Source organism: Hyperoodon ampullatus, assembly GCF_949752795.1.
Source record: "Hyperoodon ampullatus genome assembly, chromosome: 20".
In the NCBI taxonomy this organism is placed as follows: domain Eukaryota; kingdom Metazoa; phylum Chordata; class Mammalia; order Artiodactyla; family Ziphiidae; genus Hyperoodon; species Hyperoodon ampullatus.
Genome location: NC_136933.1, coordinates 20,332,528 through 20,347,523, shown reverse-complemented (window position 1 = coordinate 20,347,523; position 14,996 = coordinate 20,332,528). Strand labels below are relative to the sequence as shown.

At 37.9% G+C, this 14,996-nt stretch overlaps 1 pseudogene across 1 annotated transcript; it reads left to right on the top strand.

The window, feature by feature from the left end:
- The first annotated feature begins 14,453 nt into the window (after nt 1-14,453).
- Nucleotides 14,454-14,698, top strand: LOC307068587 (SNRPN upstream reading frame protein-like; annotated as a pseudogene). The gene has a single exon. The product of its transcript is annotated as an SNRPN upstream reading frame protein-like (transcript).
- Nucleotides 14,699-14,996: the final 298 nt, after the last annotated feature.

Sequence of the window (14,996 nt, the reverse complement as noted above, 5' to 3'; positions counted from 1 at the left end):
TTTATGAGCATGGTATTTTTCCTTCAAACTTAAAAATCTTTAGAAGCATATAGACCCCACCATTCCCTGTTATCCTACATCTTATCTGATTCACACATTCACATCACCCTCCTAGTCCCTACAAGGTTTGAAATTTCTGCCTCTGCAATGAATGTATCCTATGATTCTACAACCTCAGTGACTTCACAACATCTTGGTTTGAGCACAATTATCTAGTTCTATTTCGAAATTTTGGAGAGTGAGACAAATAATCCATATGTTCTGATGGTCAGAAAGTTGTTTTCCCTACTTCATCTGCAAATGTTGTCCCATTAGCTACATCCAAAGCCTAGAGCTCAGCAGTAATTTATAACTGTCAGTATACCTAGCAACTCTTAAAAAAAAACTGGGAGCAGGGCAGGTGATTTAATTTACAGCGAGGTAGCCTAATTTTCAAAGTATTGTTAAATCAGTATCTCTAAATTTTGTGTGACATCTTTTTTTTTTCCTTTTCTCTGGAGTGCCTTCAAAAGTACTATTGTAATTTGAGACGTGGACCATATAAAATGGACCAAATGATAAGATAATGGGCAAAAGCATTTCCAAAATGAGACCAGCTGAAAACCTTGTCTTTGGATCTGGCAAACTTCCATTGGCCCCCAGCTTAGTCTTGTTTCAAACGGATTAGCAAACATTCTGTTTAATCAATCCTGTCCCAAATTAAGTTGTCGGTAAGAAGAAAGGAGCAGTATGATTTGCATTACAACGCTCTCAGGAATCTGATCGATGAGATGTGACTTTTCTGAGCCTCTTTCATACTGAGTAAAAATAAGGCTGGTCTTCTTTCTAAATCAAGAGGGAGGGACAAGTAAACCCAGAACACTTTACATACTAAAGAATGGGCTGAAATTGAGTATTCAGATGTTTCTACATTTGTAGGCAGATGAAAGTGAATAGTTTTTTACATCAACTATATTTCTACCTTCACGGGTATCTTGGCTCATATGCAGAAATGCTTGAAAATCTCCACTTGGTTCTAAAAATTGATATCTAGTCTATTCTGAGACAGAACCACTGTCTTTGCTATTGGTTAATCATATCACTTTAGGCTTTTATTATATTTTACAATGTTTCAAAAATTAGGATGTGACCTGGGACATATTGCAATCTGTGGGACAACAATACTGAAATAAAATTCTCTCCTTCTCCAATTATCTGGAGATTTTATAAAAATTGAATTTTATTCCAAGTTACCGCCTGAAACTATGTTATTACTGGAGTAATAAATTCAATCATGGCCTTAGAGCATAGAGCAAATTTTATATTCAGGAGAGGCCTAAGAAGCCATCTAGTTCAAAGCTGTGGTTTTGGAGCTCAGGACATTGTGGCTCAGCAACATTAAATGATCCGCCTGGGCTTCCCTGGTGGCGCAGTGGTTGAGAGTCCGCCTGCCGATGCAGGGGACATGGGTTCGTGCCCCGGTCTGGGAGGATCCCACATGTCGCGGAGCGGGTGGGCCGCTGAGCCTGCGCGTCCGGAGCCTGTGCTCCGCAACGGGAGAGGCCCCAACAGTGAGAGGCCACATACCGCAAAAAAAAAAAAAAAAAAAATGATAAATGATCCGCCTAAGGTCACACCGCAAATTAGTACCAGAGCTTGAGTTAAAATGTAGGTTTTGTGGTTCCTAGTCAAATGTTTTTCCAGTGTAAGAGTGGTAATTTTGTGTCTTCAGGAAGCTTACAATATTGTCCCACAGTGACTTAGAAGAAGTTGGCTCCTATGAACCATTTAGTAATACAGAAACAAGCTGGTTTTTAATGAGTCTAGAATTGACTGTGTGACCCTGTGTATAAAATATTAAACCAGGAAACAGGTGTGATGTGAAGCTGGCAACAAGCCATGTCATGCTATGTATACCCAAGCTAGGAGACAATATAATTCTACCTTACCTACTTTATGACAGTATGAGTAGCTTGTAAGTATCCAAATCCTAAAGAGCTGGCTGCGATCCAGGGCTACCTGTGTCCAGGTGCTAATAAGCTTGGGAGTTCTTTAAACTACAGAACCCTCAAATTGTAGGAGAGAAGGAGAGAGCAAGAAAAGAATCAAATCCATCATTACTGTAAACCAAATAGAAACATTTTCATCCTCAGCATTATGTATGGTAACAAAATAACTTTTTTCTCTACCTTCTTCTATTCTGTATCTGTGGCCTGTGAATTAAACTGACACAAGACAGATAAACAGGAGAAAAAAGAATAAATATTTAATTGATGTTTTTACATTCACAGGGACTACACAGAAAAGAAGTAAAAACTCAAAGAAATGGTTAGACTCGGAAGTTTATATACCATTTTAACAAAGGATGATAAATTATGAAGTGCCTAGACAAAGGAAAGGGGGGTGTGGGTTTCTAGGAAGAGCAAATTGTGGAACGAAAAGTATGTGTGAAAGCTAGTGGAAGACAAGGGCTATTTTAATAAGGTTTGTTTGTGCACGCTGTTGGTGCCAACTTCCCATCTTCTTCATGACCATAAAATTCCCCCAGAGACGAGATCCATGGCAATTCTCATTTCTCAGAAGTTCCTGCATTTAGTCAGATAAGGGAAGCTCTGAGAAGGCTTCTTTCTGAATCTGTTGATTCTCAATTGCCTTCAGCTCAAAATAATCCACATCCCGAAATGGCATATTAGAAGGTGGCATATTCTGATCCCCTTCAATTCAATAGGAAATGAGAAAGGCCATCCAGAACCATCTTATACAGAGAAAGAACCTGGCAGGTAGAACAAGAGATCTCATGCAATTCTAGAACTTAATTGCTGGAAGATGGCTTAAAGACCATCATGTACAGCTCACTGTTTTTACAGGTGAGGAAAGTAAGTCTGCTGTAGCCTCCCACAAGGTCTTTAGCTAGTGGATAACAGAGAAAGAGCGTAAGCAGGTCTACTGACTTCCAGTCCAACTCAATACTTCAATAAAGTCAGTTAATTAATCAATCAGGGATTTGCTGGCAGATGTGCCCTACAATGTCACATGGGAGACATGGTCTCCATCCTTGAATACAGTCTACATCAATACAAACAGAATAACTGCAGGACTTTCTTAAAAGCACCTGTATCTCTGATACTAAGTGGCATATGAAAGATTGTTCTCATATCAGATATAATCTAATATATACACTCAATAAATGTTAGACCAAAAATACTCTAGATTAAAGAAAAACAGATTTCAGTGTACCTTTTCCATCAATTCTATAGAAGCAAGTTATACCTTAAAAAACTATCCAATGTAGGAAAAAAGTGTTCCTATTCCCTAACCAATGTCCATGGATTATTTTCCATAGCAACTTAAATATGTACACTCCAAATCCCAATCCATGTAACTTTTGATACTATTGTTCCTTTCATTTGAGGTGTCCCAAAGTGCTATCTGGATAGAAAGAAGCTCATAAAACAGAAAGGAAAGAGCATTTGTAGGTTGTAGATTCTCTTACAGCTGTTAGAGAAACATGGAGGCCTATTTCAGAGATTCTTTAAAAATATATTTCTGGCATAATCCCTTACTCTTTCAATAGAAAACTTCAAGTTTTGAGACTATGCTAAAAATGAGAAAGAGGAATATGGACTTTTACACTTATTAACACTTCACAGCACAGTTCCATTTTTGTAATTCTGGAATAGCTCTTATTGTCCTCACCAAAGTAGAAGAGGCACACAAATAAGCATTTGAAGATACAAAGTTAAATGGGCAGTACAGAGCATTCATCACGGAGGAATCAACATAGAGCAAATGTATGGAAATGGAAAATTACTAGCTATGTTCCAAGAAATTGTTCCTGGAAATATGTTCCAGGTGAGCAAATTCCACTGCCAGTTTTGGGTGTGGAGTCCAACAGATCTGAGTCTGGACTGGCCCTCTCCGCCTTGTATCAGGAAATTTACCCCTCTTTGACTTCATGTCTGTTTTGTAGAGTGGGAATAAGAATTCTTATAGTGTTGTGGCAAAGATGAAATATGGATAAACGAATATGACGTTCTTGGAATACGTCCTAGCAAATAATGAGTTAAACAAACATAAGCAATTATACTGATTATTATGAGTTGTTACAGTACACAGTTATATAGAGAAATAGGAGGATGTGAGCTAGTAAGTGGTTGGGTCCAATGGTGGAACTATCAGTTACAAGGTATACTATCAAATCTACTGAAATGGTTGCTGAAATCTCAAGTATATGTTAGAAAAATGCTCAGAAGTCAAACTGTTCCAAGAAAAATCACTTGTGCCCATTATTAACTCATTATCATGGGCCCTTAAACATGCTCTCTCCTCATGTGGAATGTACTATCTGTGAGAGGGAAGGAGACACTACCATTATGGGAAAACATGCTTTGGATTAGCACCTGGTAGAGTCACTGAATGCTAGTAAATTTTGCTTCATGCTCATTAAAGTGAAAAGCCAACAATCCTATCTTGGATCCATTTCTCATACAGCAGATAACTAGCAAAATCACAAGCACTGTTAAAGCATTTCAACTAACATATACAACAAAGGCAGTGAACTGCTTTGAATGTCTCCTAAATAAAAATGACCTGTGTGTTTCCTATGTAAAAATGTCATTTTTCTTTAATGTGGAAAATTCTCCTAAGGAACAAGAGATGCCCACTGGCTTGACTTGTAGTTATGTCTATTTTTGTTCATTGTGCATGGTTACTGATAATTCTTAGCAAATGTGTTTAATTCAGATGATGTCATACTCAACGTTTTTATGAAGTTGTTCTTTGTACGTCTCTTCCTAGATCCCAGATTACAAACTCTTCAGAGGCAGCCCAACAATGTTTTGTGTTTCTCTACATGCCAAAAGTAGTCATAATAGAGTTCAAATGCACATGCAACAAATGTTGCTTGAATAAATTGCACCTTTATCCAAAAGAGTAAAATATCCTTCCTAGTCATTATACTATCTCTACAGGGTATTTTGCATATAAAGAATCTAAGAATTAATGAAATTAGATAAAAGACCTTGGAGTATCAGACACAGTGAAATTACCTCCAGTTACTAGAGTCTTAGAAACTGCACCAAGAGAGTGTTTCAAGAGATTCATGGGTAGAGGTTGTACAAAATTAACCACTAAGGTCCCTCAAAACTCTGAAATTCTATGATTAAATACTCTACCAATGCTGTTTCACAAATATATATTTTAATGGTCCTTAACAGATCCTATTTTACTCATTTTTGAAAGGTCATTTAATTTTTTGTTGTTGTTAATTTCTTTTTGAATTTTATTTTATTTATTTTTTTATACAGCAGGTTCTTATTAGTCATTATGCACTTCATACACATCAGTGTATACATGTCAATCCCAATCGCCCAATTCATCACACCACCATCCCCACGTGCCGCTGCTTTCCCCCTTTGGTGTCCATACGTTTGTTCTCTACATCTGTGTCTCACTTTCTGCCCTGCAAACCGGTTCATCTGTACCATTTTTCTAGGTTCCACATACATGTGTTAATATGCGATGTTTGTTTTTTTCTTTCTAACTTACTTCACTCTGTATGACAGTCTCTAGATTCATCTACGTCTCTACAAATGACCCAATTTCGTTCATTTTTATGGCTGAGGAATATTCCATTGTATATATGTACCACGTCTTCTTCATCCATTCATCTGGCGATGGGCATTTAGGTTGCTTCCATGACCTGGCTATTGTAAATAGTGCTGCAATGAACATTGGGGTGCATGTGTCTTTTTGAATTATGGTGTTCTCAGGGTATATGCCCAGTAGTGGGATTTCTGGGTCATATGGAAATTCTATTTTTAGTTTTTGAAGGAACCTCCATACTGTTCTCCATAGTGGCTGTATCAGTTTACATTCCCACCAATAGTGCAAGAGGGTTCCCTTTTCTCCACACCCTCTCCAGCATTTGTTGTTTGCAGATTTTCTGATGATGCCCATTCTAACTGGTGTGAGATGATACCTCATTGTACTTTTCATTTGTATTTCTCTAATAATTAGTGATGTTGAGCAGTTTTTCATGTGCTTCTTGGCCATCTGTATGTCTTCTTTGGAGAAAGGTCTATTTAGGTCTTCTGCCCATTTTTTGATTGGGTTGTTTGTTTTTTTAATATTGAGCTGCATGAACTGTTTATATATCTTGGAGATTAACACTTTGTCTGTTGATTCATTTGCAAATATTTTTTCCCATTCTGAGGGTTGTCTTTTGGTCTTGTTTGTAGTTTCCTTTGCTTTGCAAAAGCTTTTAAGGTACATTAAGTCAGATTTGTTTATTTTTGTTTTTATTTCCATTACTCTAGAAGTAGGAGGTGGATCAAAAAAGATCTTGCTGTGATTTATGTCAAAGAGTGTTCTTCCTATGTTTTCCTCTAAGAGTTTTATAGTGTCTGGTCTTACATTTAGGTCTCTAATCCATTTTGAGGTTATTTTTCTGTATGGTGTTAGGGAGTGTTCTAATTTCATTCTTTTACATGTAGCTGTCCAGTTTTCCCAGCACCACTTATTGAAGAGACTGTCTTTTCTCCATTGCATATCCTTGCCTCCTTTGTCATAGATTAGTTGACCATAGGTGCGTGGGTTTATCTCTGGGCTTTCTATCCTGCTCCATTGATCTGTATTTCTGTTTCTGTGCCAGTACCATATGTCTTGATTACTGTAGCTTTGTAGTATAGTCTGAAGTCAGGGAGTCTGATTCCTCCAGCTCCGTTCTTTTCCCTCAAGACTGCTTTGGCTATTCGGGTCTTTTGTGTCTCCATACAAATTGTAAGATTTTTTGTTCTAGTTCTGTAAAAAATGTCATTGGTAATTTGATAGGGATTGCACTGAATCTGTAGATTGCTTTGGGTAGTATAGTCATTTTCACAATATTGATTCTTCCAATCCAAGAACATGGTATATCTCTCCATCTGTTGGTATCATCTTTAATTTCTTTCAACAGTGTCTTATAGTTTTCTGCATACAGGTCTTTTGTCTCCCTAGGTAGGTTTATCCCTAGGCATTTTATTCTTTTTGTTGCAGTGGTAAATGGGAGTGTTTCCTTAATTTATCTTTCAGATTTTTTATCATTAGTGTATAGGAATGCAAGGGATTTCTGTACATTAATTTTGTATCCTGCAACTTTACCAAATGCATTGATTAGCTCTAGTAGTTTTCTGATGGCATCTTTAGGATTCTTTATGTATAGTATCATGTCATCTGCAAACAGTGACAGTTTTACTTCTTCTTTTCCAATTTGTATTCCCTTTATTTCTTTTTCTTCTCTGATTGCCTTGGCTAGGACTTCCAAAACTATGTTGAATAATAGTGGTGAGAGTGGACAACCTTGTCTTTTTCCTGATCTTAGAGGAAATGCTTTCAGTTTTTCACCATTGAGAATGATGTTTGCTGGGGGTTTGTCATATATGGCCTTTATTATGTTGAGGTAAGTTCCCTCTCTGCCCACTTTCTGGAGGGTTTTTATCATACATGGGTATTGAATTTTGTCAAAAGCTTTTTCTGCATCTATTGAGATGATCACATGGTTTTTATTCTTCAATTTGTTAATATGGTGTATCACATTGATTGATTTGCATGTATTGAAGAATCGTTGCATCCCTGGGATAAATCCCACTTGATCATGGTGTATGATCCTTTTAACGTGTTGTTGGATTCTGTTTGCTAGTATTTTGTTGAGGATTTTTGCATCTATATTCATCAGTGATATTGGTCTGTAATTTTCTTTTTTTGTAGTATCTTTGTCTGCTTTTGGTATCAGGGTGATGGTGGCCCCATACAATGAGTTTGAGAGTGTTCCTTCCTCTGCAATTTTTTGGAAGAGTTTGAGAAGGATGGGTGTTAGCTCTTTTCTCAACGTTTGATAGAATTCACCAGTGAAGCCATCTGGTTCTGGATTTTTGTTTGTTGGAGGATTTTAAATCACAGTTTCAATTTCATTACTTGTGATTGGTCTGTTCATATTTTCTATTTCTTCCTGGTTCAGTCTTGGAAGGTTATACCTTTCTAAAAATTTGTCCATTTCTTCCAGGTTGTCCATTTTATTGGCATAGAGTCGCTTGTAGTAGTCTCTTAGGATGTTTTGTATTTCTGCGGTGTCTGTTGTAACTTCTCCTTTTTGATTTCTAATTTTATTCATTTGAATCCTCTCCCTCTTTTTCTTGATGAGTCTGGCTAATGATTTATCAATTTTGTTTATCTTCTCAAAGAACCAGCTTTTAGTTTTATTGATCTTTGCTATTGTTTTCTTTGTTTCTATTTAATTTATTTCTGCTCTGATATTTATGATTTCTTTCCTTCTGCTAACTTTGGGTTTTGTTTGTTTTTCTTTCTCTAGTTTTTTAGGTGTAAGGTTAGATTGTTTATCTGAGATTTTTCTTGTTTCTTGAGGTAGGCTTGTATAGCTATAAACTTCCCTTTTAGAACTGCTTTTGCTGCATCCCATAGGTTTTGGATTGTCGTGTTTTCATTGTCATTTGTCTCTAGGCCTTTTTTGATTTCCTCTTTGATTTCTTCAGTGATCAATTGGTTATTTAGTAATGTATTGTTTAGCCTCCATGCGTTTGTGTTTTTTACGTTTTTTTCCCTGTTACTGATTTTTAATCTCATAGCGCTGTGGTCAGAAAAGATGCTTGATATGATTTCAATTTTCTTGAATTTACTGAGGCTTGATTTGTGAGCCAAGATGTGATCTATCCTGGAGAATGTTCCATGCTCACTTGAGAAGAAAGTGTAATCTGCTGTTTTTGGATGGAATGTCCTATAAATATCAGTTAAATATCTGGTCTCTTGTGTCATTTAAAGCTTGTGTTTCCTTGAAAATTTTCTGTTTGGACGATCCGTCTGTTGGTGTAAGTGAGGTGTTAAAGTCCCCCACTATTACTGTGTTACTGTTGATTTCCTCTTTTATAGCTGTTAGCAGTTGCCTTATGTATTGAGGTGCTCCTATGTTGGGTGCATATATATTTGTAATTGTTGTATCTTCTTCTTGGATTGATCCCTTGATCATTATGTAGTGTCTGTCCTTCCTTGTCTCTTGTAACATTATTTATTTTAAAGTCTATTTTATCTGATATGAGTATTGCTACTCCAGCTTTCTTTTGATTTCCATTTGCATGGAATATCTTCTTCCATCCCCTCACTTTCAGTTTGAATGTGTCCCTAGGTCTGAAGTGGGTCTCTTGTAGACAGCATATATATGGGTCCTCTTTTTGAATCCATTCAGCAAGCCTGTGTCTTTTGGTTGGAGCATTTAATCCATTCACGTTTAAGGTAATTATCAATATGTATGTTCCTATGACCATTTTCTTAATTGTTTTGGGTTTGTTTTTGTAGGTCCTTTTCTTCTCTTGTGTTTCCCACTTAGAGAAGTTCCTTTAGCATTTGACGTAGAGCTGGTTTGGTGGTGCTGAATTCTCTTAGCTTTTACTTGTCTGTAAAGCTTTTGATTTCTCAATCGAATCTGAATGAGATCCTTGTTGGGTAGAGTAACCTTGGTTGTAGGTTCTTTCCTTTCATCACTTTAATTATGTCCTGCCACTCCCTTCTGGCTTGTAGAGTTTCTGCTGAGAAATCAGCTGCTAACCTTTTGGGAGTTCCCTTTTATGTTATTTGTCATTTTTCCCTTGCTGCTTTCAATAATTCTTCTTTGTCTTGATTTTTTTGCCAATTTGATAACTATGTGTCTTGGAGTGTTTCTCTTTTGGTTTATCCTGTATGGGACTCTCTGCACTTCCTGGACTTGGGTGGCTATTTCCTTTCCCATGTTAGGGACGTTTTCAACTATAATCTCTTCAAATGTTTTCTCGGGTCCTTTCTTTCTTCTCCTTCTGGGACCCCTATAATGCAATGTTGCGTTTAATGTTTCCCAGACGTCTCTTAGGCTGTCTTCATTTCTTTTCATTCTTTTTTCTTTATTCTGTTCTGTAGCAGTGAATTCCACCATTCTGTCTTCCAGGTCACTTATCCATTCTTCTGCCTCAGTTATTCTGCTATTGATTCCTTCTAGTGTATTTTTCATTTCAGTTATTGTGTTGTTTATCTGTGTTTCTTTATTCTTTAATTCTTATAGATCTTTATTAAACATTTCTTGCATCTTCTTGATCTTTGCCTCCATTCTTTTTCCGAGGTCCTGGATCATCTTCACTATCATTATTCTGAATTCTCTTTTTGGAAGGTTGCCTATCTCCACTTCATTTAGTGGTTTTCCTGGGGTTTTACCTTGTTCCTTCATCTGGTACATAGTCCTCTGCCTTTTCATCTTGTCTATATTTCTGTGAATGTGGTTTTTGTTCCACAGGCTGCAGGACTGTAGTTCTTCTTGCTTCTGCTGTCTGCCCTCTGGTGGATGAGGCTATCTAATAGGCTTGTGCAAGTTTCCTGATGGGAGGGACTGGTGGTGGGTAAAGCTGGCTGTTGCTTTGGTGGGCAGACCTCAGTAAAACTTTAATCTGCTTGTCTGCTGATGGGTGGGGCTGGGTTCCCTCCCTGTTGGTTGTTTGGCCTGAGGCAACCCAACACTGGAGCCTACCGGGGCTCTTTGGTGGGGCTGATGGCGGACTCTAGAAGGCCTCACGCCAAGGAGTACTTCCCAGAACTTCTGCTGCCAGTGTCCTTGTCCTCATGGTGAGACACAGCCACCACCCACCTCTGCAGGAGACCCTCCAACACTAGCAGGTAGGTCTGGTTCAGTCTCCCCTGGGGTCACTGCTCCTTCCCCTCAGTCCCAATGAGCACACTACTTTGTGTGTGCCCTCCAAGAGTGGAGTCTCTTTTTCCCCCAGTCCTGTCAAAGTCCTGCAATCAAATCCTGCTAGCCTTCAAAGTCTGATTCTCTAGGAATTCCTCCTCCTGTTGCCAAACCCCCGGGTTAGGTAGCCTGACGTGGGCTCAGAACCTTCACTCCAGTGGGTGGACTTCTGTGGTATAAGTGTTCTCTAGTTTGTGAGTCACCCACCCAGCAGTTATGGGATTTGATTTTATTGTGATTACGCCCCTCCTACCGTCTCATTTTGCATCTCCTTTTTCTTTGGATGTGGGGTATCTTTTTTGGTGAATTCCAGTGTCTTCCTGTCGATGATTGTTCAGCAGTTAGTTGTGATTCTGGTGTTCTTCCAAGAGGGCGTGAGAGCACATCCTTCTACTCTGCCATGTTGAACCAATCTCCTGGGTTGTGGAGGCATTCTTGACTCACAGCCTGTCCTTTCAATTCACCTCCTGCTCTGCTGCCAGAATCACCTTGCTGGTTACCCTTCTTCATCATCCAAATGTGCCCCAGGGCACAGCAAGGAAGCCCATTTAATTTTTTTAAGTGAGTTAATTAGTGAGCGAAATAATCTTGAGTGATTGCAGGTGGCGATACTACCCTATTACCCTACTAAAAGCTAAGGTGACACCAATTAAATTAAGGGTGACTGATAATTCTCCTTTATTACTACACCTGTATTCATATTTAGATACTTTTCATTAATGCTCTTGGGGGTCAGTTAAAAGATAAAGGGGAACTCAGCTCATTAATAAAATTTAGAAGTTGAGTTTCCAGGCTCTATATGCTAATTACTCTATGCCCCCACTAAGGCATTTTAAATCTGCATAGATGAACACACAAGCAATGAAAAGAGATTGTCTGGAAATGAAACTAGAAGAAGGAAAAAAAAGTAACACACAGAATAAACAAGATCAACAGTCCTGCCAATTCTTCTCTTGTCCCAGTGGTACTCTTAACTTATTAATGTTGGCTTATGCTGTTCTCGGCTGACCTGCTATTATAAAAGCCTCACTGTTTGGTAACCAAAGGGAAAAACATTCTTATAGCTGATAAGCTGATTATTACTTTTTTTTTTTTTTTTTTTTTTTTTTTTTTTTGTGGTATGCGGGCCTCTCACTGTTGTGGCCTCTCCCGTTGCAGAGCACAGGCTCCGGATGCGCAGGCTCAGCAGCCATGGCTCACGGGCCCAGCCGCTCCGCGGCATATGGGATCCTCCCAGACCGGGGCACGAACCCGTATCCCCTGCATCGGCAGGCGGACTCTCAACCACTGCGCCACCAGGGAGGCCCCTGATTATTACTTTTGAAAACAAGGGACATAGCAGGTAATGATCTTTCTGCATGGGACCTCTGCAATTTGTAATCACTCAAGCTTTCAGAACATAAAGATGTGACCTTGTGCTTCCTATATTGTGCAATGCTGACTGGTACAAGGAAAAGGCCAATAGAATCCTCCTAACTGGCTCCCAGCACAAGTGGAGTGATCACCACGCAAATCATTAATCCAGACTCATTTCATTTACTCTAAATAAAGGAGCACAAACAAATCTCTTTTATTTGAATGTCCCTTTATGTATGTGTGTCTGTTATTTAAAAGTATGACCAGTTCATCTGGGAGATTGGGATTGACATATATACACTAATATGTATAAAATGGATAACTAATAAGAAGCTGCTGTATAAAAAAATAAATAAAATTAAATTAAAAAAAAATATATATATATTCCTCCTGTTCTTAAAACAATCCTCCTTTGTGATATGGTATCACAACATTAAAATAAAATCTTTTAAACCTTAAAAAAAATAAAAAGTATGACCAGGTTTGACCCTGAAGCCTTTTTGTTGGTAACATAAACTCTTGTTACATTTCCGGCTTTTTCCTGACATTAGTATTCCAGTTGAATGGTGATCATTAAATCAATTTTAACGTAATAATTGAGAGCATTCTTTGATTTCAGTTTTTAAAAAGGTGCAGTACACATGAATATTTCCCTCACGACGCTGAAAAATAGTGAAAATACTACACTGATAATTTTCTATTAAACAGGAAAACAAGAGTTTGACTATGACTTAATAACATCTTCACGCTGTATGGAAGGTGATTTTCCATAGGAAAATTGATGGCATTTTCTGTCCTGCATATTGTTGAAGGACCCTGTTCTCTCTTTAAGTAAACTTTCTTAGGAAAAACTCACTTATTCCCTTGAAATCAGCACACATATGCAACCTTCAAATAATACCTCTTCTGGGGAACCTTTCCTGATATCCTCCAGACTGAATCTTCTCCTCCTATGACACCTACCATTTTTCACTTTTTCTTTACAATTCACAGTTCTGAGGGGTATCATTCACTTAGACATGAACAGCAACCCCTGGAGTTGTGTAGACACAATGTGCACAAAATAGGTAGCAGTCCTGAGGAGATTTACCTCATTCACCTTCTTGGTAATATTAGCTGGGAGCCAAAGTGTATCATTTAAGGCGATAAAAATCAAATTTTAGAAATATAAGCATATTTCACAGTAAAATAGCAAATACTAAATAAACGTTGATAATGCTATTGATTAAATTCCAGTGGTAAGAGGAAGGGAGGAAGAAGCAGAAAGTGGAAACACCCAATTTTAACACCGAGCAAATAGAGAAGCAACAAACACCATGTAAATTAATGGATGACTAAAAACACTATATAAAGCTATCATTTGAAAGGTAACCACTGAGCAATTATCCAAACCTAGCTACCAGAAAAACTGTTCACAAACAAATAAATTAGACTACGTGGTGAAAAACTTCTGAAAATTTACAAACACATAAAATCTGACATAAGGCAGATGAAAAGACAATCATGATTATATCAATCAGTGTAAATATAATACATATCACATGTGATATATATAAACAAATGTTACACAAATACAAGCAAATCATGAAAACATTGCTGAAAGACACAAAAAAGAATTTGATCAGACTTCCAGGAAAGCCATGCGACAAACTTGGCATATACACCTCTCCTCAGCGAAACAACCATTTAACTGGTAAATATTATAAAACACAAACGTTTAAAATCTCTGGAAATTGACCTAAGGGCATACCACAAATCAGTAAGCATTTATTCAAGAAAAACTCCTAAACGTCGATAAGAACAGTGGGAATCGGTGACATTTCAGCCAGAACCTGCTCCCATTCCTTCCGCAACTTCATAATACAGAATGTCTATTCTATTTCTTGAGGCCAACAAGATGCGAGCTCCTTTAACACCACTCCCAGTCAAAAGGCTAAGATTTCACCCCAGGAGAGGCAGGTTGCCAGCATCTCTCACCTCAGTCACCGGCCCTCCTAGTGAAGGGGATTAGTCAAATCACGAGGCAAAGATGGAATATTTCAGTAAACGGTGTTCGAACCAGATAGTCATATAAAAAAGTGAAATTGAATCCATTTGTCATTTTACATACCAGAACAAACTCTAAATAAAACAAACATTTAAATATAAATAAAAATAAAACCATTGAAGTAACATAAAATAATATGGAAGAATCCCTTTAAAACCGAAAGTGAATACAGCCTTTCTAACTATTTCTGAAAACTCAGAATCCTTAAAATACTAACAACTTACTACGTAAAGAAAAAAATTTCCATTTGGCCAAAAATAATAAGCAAAATTAAAGGGTATATGACAGCGTAGAGTGGAGCGGCTGCCAGAGATGCCTAACTTTGTGTTCTTAGGAGTGGCCAGCGGCAAGATAGAGCGGGCCAGGGACAGTTTACACCCGAGACGGACCACAAAACAGCACATACCAGAGGCAGAAGTCCAAGCCAAACGGAGAAGAGCCTCACTGAGCAACCAGGAGTGTCACCTGTACCCAAGGCGATCTCAGCAGTACCTGTGGTGGATTTCCAGGCGGAACTGAGACAGGCATTCTTAACTGAGACACCAAGAGGTGATTAAAGCAGTATTGGAACACCCACGTAGCTGATTCCAAGAGAGAAAACAAAACAAAACAAAACAGGTTAGAGCTAAAGCAGTCATGATCAAGAATAAAGAACTAATTAAAGGGTAGGGTGTTTGGAGGTCATTTAATTATTTGGGATATGTTCAAAAAAATTTTTTTTCTTAAAGGCTTCATACAAATAAACACATAGCAGAAAGTTTAAAAAAGTAAAAGCAGGATCTTAATGCTTTTACCCTGACACTTTTGTCATGTGTTACTTTCCAGACATTGTATAGTCCTTGCTTTTTAGGTAGT